Source organism: Fragaria vesca, linkage group LG1 (genome assembly GCF_000184155.1).
Source record: "Fragaria vesca subsp. vesca linkage group LG1, FraVesHawaii_1.0, whole genome shotgun sequence".
Taxonomy (NCBI): domain Eukaryota; kingdom Viridiplantae; phylum Streptophyta; class Magnoliopsida; order Rosales; family Rosaceae; genus Fragaria; species Fragaria vesca.
In genome coordinates this window covers 17,165,444-17,174,168 of record NC_020491.1, presented here as the reverse complement: position 1 = coordinate 17,174,168, position 8,725 = coordinate 17,165,444, and positions in this window count along the sequence as shown.

Here is an 8,725-nt window from a genome sequence, read left to right as displayed (position 1 = left end):
CTGGGCACCACTACTAGAGCCTCCAGCTGAAGACTGACCAATAGGCTGAGTAGGGGTGGGAGTGGTCCTCTGAGCCAACAATGGGCAATCTCTCCTGAAGTGGTCCTGACCACCACACTCAAAGCACCCAGAAAACTGCTGCTGCTGCCCATATGAAAAAGTCTGGCTACCGGATGACCCACCATGGAAACTGCCACCCGAACCATACTGCCCAGACTGCTGCCTACCCAACTGGCTCCTAGCAGGCCTCCTGTGACGTCCTCTAACCCTGAATCGAGAATGAGAACCTGATCCCCCACTACTGCCACTACCAGCTGATGAACCTGAAGCGGATGATGAAGCAGCTTTCTTGGATGGACCCTGACTGGGACCACCGAAATCTCGTGGCCGAGCACTATACATCCCCATAGACTCAATGGCCATGGCTGCATGAACAGCGTCAGAGAAAGTCGGGTAATAAACGCCCGTCATCTTATCTGCAAACACTCCACCAAGTGCCCCAATGAACATCTCCATCCTGGTCCTCTCATCAGGAACCAAATACGACACATGATAGCTCAGGGAAGTGAATCTCTCTTGGAACTCTATAACGCCTTCATCATCCCTCTTCTTTATATTCAGGAAATCTGACTGAATTCTACTGCGATGGGCAGGACTGAAATACTGCCCCAAGAAGAGAGTCTTAAACTGCTCCCACGACATATTCAGCGCATCCTCAACATTCCTGCTGGCAAGCGACCACCAGTGATGTGCTGAATCATCCAGGAAAGTTACTGCCATCTTCACCTTCTTTTCTTCTGGCAACTCTGTGCTGGCAAAAGCTTTTTCCATTTTGTCCACCCAAGTATAAGCATCGAGGGGTCCCTTGGCACCCTTGAACTCTCATGCTCCAGCCTCATAAACTTCTCTCCTTTTCACAGAAGGAGGGCGTGGAGCTCGATCCATGACATCCCTCAGCATATTCCCAATATCATCAACTAGTCCCCTGACCTCATTGCCCTCATCGGCATTGGTCGAAGTAGCCACACGGGGTTGCCGTGGGCGCCTAGGAGGCATAGTACCTGAGGAAGAAGAAATTTAGTAGTCCATACATAAGACTAACACAATAATCACATATACCCAATAACACATAGCATCAAAAGCATAAAAATGCCAATGAATCCGCCGCGGTCGGATCATCACTCTATAGACACTACATGCTACTTAGGCAAATGTGATAGTGACAAGGAAGCAGGAAAAGGAAACCTATAGCTCTGATACCAACTGACACGACCCACCCCGAATTTCACCCTGAAACCCAGAGTAAGTCGTGCGGGGACCACCTCCAAGGAAAATTTACTGAAAAGATTAAGAAAATCTCCCTTGCAGATGGACAACCCTAACTCGAAAATTTCATATTACACTCTTAATTTAACACTTCTGAAGATCCCATAATATACAAAAATTCTAAAGTATTCAGAGCTACTAAACACAAGCGGAAGCAAGAAAACACGAGTAGGTTGAACAGGTAACCTACTAGCGAAAACTGGCAGAAATGCGGGTGACTATGCCTCGTCTCCTACTAGATCCAACCCGAACTCTGCAGACTGGGCAATTTAAAACGAAGGGCCCAGGGGAAAACATTTAATAACGTCAGAGTGAGTGGACAAAAAATAAAATAAAAAATAAAATATTTATGTTTCCCCAATTTAATTTCTAAGGAAAAATCGAATGCATGCCGCAAGCGATAAACTTTTATCTCATAAAATATCGAGCCTCTCAGACTCTATAATATATGTATGTATTTACACTCGTCCATACCCTCTATATAAATTCATGGGTCTATATAGGGCTACTACGCTCGCTTCCAACGCTCACGTCACGCCTTAATGCGGTGCTACACTACGCCATCAAAGTGGACAGACGGGTGTATAAATATGTGTCCATACCCCCTATATGAATTAAACACTCAAATAGGGCTACTACGCTTACGTCCAACGCTCACGTCACACCATAATGCGGCTATATGCTACGCCATTAAGGTGGACAGACACATATGGCTAGCTAGCATTTTTTATACATACTCTCTCATATATACATATTTATATTCACCGAAAATCTCATTTTCGGTAACTCTCTCTCAGAGAAATAAAAGCGTCAAAATTAATTGACGGCAAAATACTCCACGACATTAATTATTCAATCGTGAACTTAGCATGCATTTATTTAAAACAAAAGTCCACTCACAAATTAGGCCTAAGCCTGCTGTCGATCTGGGGTCTCGTCTGCTCGAGCCTCCTCACGTCCTAGTTACCAATAAATATTAATTCCCATCCAATAATCCAATATTTAATCAAAATAGGCAAATTACCCGAGAGCCATAATTACGCTCATCATTGCCTAACTTCGATATTCTTACATCGGAACGATCCGAACTTAAATATCATACTCAATAGTCGTAAATACAACCTCCCCAAAATACGACTTAAATCCAACGGCCGGATTCTACATTAATTACCCGCCAAAAATACCACACTTCGGAAATTCACAAACCTATCCAAATCTCATCCAAAAATTCCATAAATCACACCAATATACTCCTCTTAATATTCCACATTTAAAACCCTAAAAATTTCCTAACCGGCGGCCGGCAGCCGTTTTCCGGCGACCTGCAAATGCTACCAAATTTTAACAGAATCTTCCTCTCAATCTCCTCTACAACTTTCATGACCAACACATCACCCAATTCCAAGCCTAACTAGGCTAATCGAACGAAAATAACTTAAAAGCCTAGAAATTTCAACTCCACATTTCTCCTTACCTAGCTCGAGAGGGAGGGAGCTGTTTGGAGGGGTTGTTGCACGAGAGGAGGGCTACAAAACCGTACCAAGCTTGCCCGGATTGGTGGCCGGAGGAGGAAGTTCCGGCGAAGGGAAGCTCGGGGCAGTCGGTTCTTTCGGGCGGCACCGCTCACTCACGGCGGCGCTAGGGCTCCTCTCACCGGTCTAGAAATGTTGCTGGGAGGGAGACCGACCGAACGGGACCGGTCCGGCGGCGAACGGAGGTCGGACGGCGGAGGGAGGACGGCCGGAATTCTTCTGGGTGTAGAGAGAAGAAAATCGGGTGGGAGGAGAGAATCGGGAGAGAGGGAGAAGAGAAAGAAGAAATGGGTTGGGCTCGGCCCAGCCGACCCAACACCCCTTTTTAACCCAAACTTCCAAAATAAAAACACCCCGAAAAATAATACCCGAATAAAAATTACCTTTTACTAGCTAAAATTTACTATTCTTTACCGTCTTCGTATTTTCATCATACGAATAATCCTCCGCACATAATCGTCCCCGAAACCCCTCTAGGGACCAATTAAACTATTTACTCATGATCAAGACGGTAAAATTCTTATTATCATCACGCTAGTAAATAAGGTAAAAATATAAGGGTCGGGATGTGACAACAATCACTTCTAATATCAAGACACTTCGCAGAGTCTTTCGCGGAGTCAAAGCTCTCGCAAGTCCACAAGACAACCTTGCTCTGCCTAAGTGACCAGTCCACCAACATATGAAAACCTCGAATCTCAAAATGACATTATGAAAAGATCAATACCACTACACTTAGGTCTCTCCACCAAAACTATTACATTACCATTTTGCGAACCACAAACTAGCAGCTTATGGGAATTCCAACTCTTCCTTGATTCTGCTATCTCCACTATTCTCTTTACCACAAACCAGAAGATAATCCGAAACATGACTATCATGTGGAGACTGGAATTTCCTCCTTGCTCGCCATAAACAAAACTGACTAATAATGCCCACGAAAAATTGGCACAGTCAATTCATGATGCCAGACTTGACGTTGAAATCCACATAAATAGAACACCTTCCTTAAGCATTGACAAAAAAATTACATCTCCAACCATGCTACTTATTCGGGTGCAATCGCGACCCCAATAACAACAATTAAAATCACACGGCTCACTCTAACCATTCCATAAAAATGATTCTAAATACCAAAACCTTTGAACCTGACAAACACACTTCTTTTTCTATCTCCAATAATAATTAATCTGATAGCAGAAGACGATCTGAAAATCAGATACTCTCAAGTCTCCTACATATTCTAGGTGCCACGGCTCCCACCAAAAAGATTCTCCGAAAAACCGAGCTCGTAGCATCAAGATTAATCAACGAATATAAAAAATTAATTTCCATATCAGGTCCACTACTACATTTTGTGGCTCACCATCCAACGAAAACTATGAATTCAAGCAAGAATCAAAACTCATGGCTAAACTCAGCTCAAGTTCCAAAAGAAATAACTTAAAGCATACGAAAGGCAAATCCTCTAACTTCGAGCTCAAAAAACTCCACAGATCTCTGATATCCGCCAGAACCCGTTTTGAAAATCGCACTAGAAACTTCAACTAATCATCCCGACACCAATGGATGAACGCACAACCAAAAAGCGAAGACCTCCCAAATCAAACTTGGATCAATGAGTGGTCCCACCACAATACGATCCCGAGAAGAGACGTTGATCAACCTATCCATAAATCTACTATTCGCCATATTAAATCTCTTAATAAACTTTGACTCGAAAAGCTTCTTGAGTCAACAGGGGGAAACCTCCTCCCCTAAAGCTACAACATAAATCACACCCACAACGACACACAAACCATAAAATCAACATCACCATGCAACTCTCGAACTACCACATAGGATTTACGGCACCAAGATTCATCGCTTAAATGAACTCCAGCTCACTTGGGATCACCACTGGATTTATTCCGGATCCAAGACTACGACACAACTACCAATTTATCATTTACCTCGAAACTTCGACAAAATAACCAGAATCTCTACCCTTCAAATCGAAGCGTTGAAATCGCATTCCATAATTTCAAGCTCTAAAGATGCTACCCAAAAAACTAAAGTAGGAATAATTTATATATTCCCACACACACCACAACCAAAAACTTTGCTCCATCTCACCGAATTAGAAATAAGGTGAGTGATCAGATCCTCCTAGTGAGGTGTCGTAGCTAGTCACCAAGAGCTAACGAAGTGATGTCAATAAACCAACTTCGATCACAAAATCAAGACTTAAATCAACCACCTGGAACGACACTACTTAAAAATTACTTTGGACACCCACACATTCTTGCTCTATGATCCAGTGGGTTTTATTCCACTACTACCACTTCCACCAACTCCACACAACTGTTATAGAATACCTATGACAACACGTAATAAATTCACCAGGTGTTGTCATAAAACTGGAGTGACCACAACCATCCCGCTCTCACTCCACCGTTACTTTTCAATTCCATCTAACTTTATCATCTTCCCAAAACACTCAACAAAACTAGAAACCAAACTTCAACACCTAGAATTCCGAAAGAATCCATAATGGCCCCACAATTAAAAATAACATAGTTGACATCTCACTCTATGATTCCAAACTTGCTTGAAACTCAAAACATTTAATGCCACCATTCACTTTCTAAAATTTCCCGACTGTGGCACGACAAGAAGTTGTCACAATGCACTGACCAATGACTTTTGTAAAACTAACAATCCAAGTCATTCTACTTAGTGCTTTAACCGACTTCAGCTAACCCACATTAGGGACTCAAATCATCAGAAATCTTACTATTCATCGACTACTATTATCCATCATTTCCAAAAGATATTACCTCCACCATCTTAATAAATTGCTCAAAAGATAAAAACTTATCCCTAATTAGAGTTGTAGGAACCAGAATATGTGCTGACATAACCAGCATTATCCCAAAACGTTCCCAACTGCTTTCTACTGCGGATAAACATAGTCGGCAAATTGGCCTTCAATCATGACTTATCTAAATTGATATTTAACTTTTTATGTAGCAATGCCTTGCAACCCAAACACTAGCCACAAATCCCACAAGACTAAATCGCTCAAGCTTAGGGTCCGCAACAACTCATAAAGGTACCTCCAAGAGTTACTATAGGTACCCTCCATAACACTTCAACTAACTTTAACATCAAAAGAAAACACCACTACTTCAAACTTTCTTTCCAACTATTTTCTCCCAGAAGTCACATAACTCGAAGCCAAGATTTTTCTATCGGACTACAACAACTTAACACTTGCCCACTATAAATAGTGAACTCCAAGGCTTGAATTAAACTTTTCACCTTCTACACCTTCGCACGAGATGCTCACCCTAGCATCTTAATCATAACCCAAACAATCATTGATCACATGAAAAGAATGCTGCCACGCATATGAGTTCCCATCTCGCAATTGAACTCTAACAATTTATGATATCAACTCGATAACCTTGGAAAAGGCGTGATCCATACACCTTTTCATTACTCAAAGCATAAAGATTTACTTAAGAGGTCGGCGTACGGAGGCATAGTCTTAGAGATATAGACATTTATGGTACAATATTGTCCATAGATAGAAACAACTACATCATAAACTTAATCAACACATAGTGTCTAAAGCATATAATGCTAATAGATCCGCCGCGGTCGGACCATCACTTTATAGACACTAAGTATGACCAATAATATGAGGTAGTACTAAAAAGAGAAAGGAATCGAATAACCTAGTGCTTTGATACCAACTGTCAGGACCCATCCCGAATTTCACACTGAAACCCGAAGTAAATCCTGCGGGGACCACCTCCAAGGAAAGTTTACCGAAAATTCGGCATAACCTTCCTTGAAAATGGACAACCCTTCCTAATAAAACCTGCAAACACTTCTGAAAATTTAAATCCAACCTTAAACTCTTGGAGCCTTCGTGCTCCCCAAATCACAACACCACCCAAATTAATTACTAATCTAAATAAATCTCATATCCAACTCTTTATAGGTTCAGAGCAACTCTAATAGGAAGAAATGAAACATAATAAATTAACAAGCGGAAGCTATATGATGAATATGCCTCATCTCCATGTACACCCGACCTTAACTAAGCTAACCTGCAAGCTGGGCATTTTTAAAACGAAAGGCCTAGGGGAAAACATTTGAAAACGTTAGAGTGAGTGGACAAAAATAAATTAATAAAAAATATTTATGCATTCCCATTTTAATTTCAGAAGAAATTATACTGCATGCAACCACTCAAAAGCGCTCAACTCATAAACTGGTAATTTCACGACTAGCTCCGGCTAGTCACCAACTCAAATAAAATGGAGCCTCTTAGGCTAAACTATATATAAACATATATGTGTATGTATTTACACTCGTCAGACTCCTTGTATGAATTTTATGAACAAATTAGAAAAATAGAAATTCATACAAGGCTACGACGCTTGCGTCTAACGCTCATGTCACGCCATAATGGAATTTTTCCTCATCATGACCGAAGAGGACGGTGTATATATATGTGTGGACTCCCTATATGAAAACCTAAATAAACCAGAAAATAATGTAGTTTTCATATAGGGCTATGACGCTTGTGTCTAACACTCACGTCATGCCATAATGGTATTTTACCTCATTATGACGGACCAAGCACTTATGGCTAGCTAGCATTTATATACATACTATACTCATAACATCCAATAAACATATCCACCGAAAATCTCATTTTCGGGAACTCTCCAAAGGAGGAAAATTGCCAAATAACCGAGAAAATCAATAAGTCTCATCAGAAGAAATAAATGATCAACAAAATAATTCATCGCATGTTTTTCAATTAAAACGAAGGTCCACTCACAACTCTAGGCATAAGCCCGACGAAATCTAAATCGCCACTCCAATGAGGTTTCCTCGAACTCTGGCACAAATATAAATAATTAATTTCCCAACTAAAAATCCAATATTTAAACAAAATGGGCAAAATTAACCGAGAGCCATACTCACGCTCATCATTGTCTAACTTCGATACGGTCCACACCTCAATACTAAAACCAGCAGCCTTAACTACACCCTTCCACAGATTATATGATTTTAATCCAACGGCCGGATTCTACCTTATTAATCCGCCAAAATTACCAAACTTCGGAAATTCACAAACCTATCCAAAACTCATCTAAAAATTCCATAATTCATAACAATAAACTCTCCTAAATATTCCACATTTAAAACCATTAAAATCTCCCAAACAACGGTGGCGCCGCCGCCAGCTCCGTCGGCAGCGGCGGCCGGAGGCTGACTCCGGCGACCTCCAATGCCTATCAATTTTTGACAGCATCTTCCTCTCAACTTCTGGGTGAGGTATGGAGAAGAAGAATTGGGGTTGGAGGTCGATCTGTTTGTAGAAGAGAGAGGAATATCAGTGATTGAAATTGGATTGGGCTGAGTCGGTATCTTGATAAGTCCGAAGTTCTCATCCCCTAGAAAAAGGCAGAAGTCACAACAGCAACATCTCTTCCATTCTGTATATGCTCACCCAAAAAAATTGATTCATTTAGGCTTTGCCCATCAAACCTATTCAAGATAGTAGTCATTTTGGAGTTCTATTCCATCAATAAATCAATAAATCAATTCAGAATTCATTTATACAACCTCCCAACAAAACACGCCTAAATCCGATGAGTTGAACTAAGACCCAAATCAGTTAGATTCAAAGAAGATGACAAAAGAAATGAAGATAGAAAGATAAATCTCACCTGATATGAGTCACTCAGACGATAACCGGTTCTTGAAATTTTCATGGCTAGATGGTGAGGAGAAGGAGGGAATCAAGCAAAGAGAGAGAGAGAGAGAGAGAGAGAGAGAGAGAGAGAGAGAGAGTAGTAGAG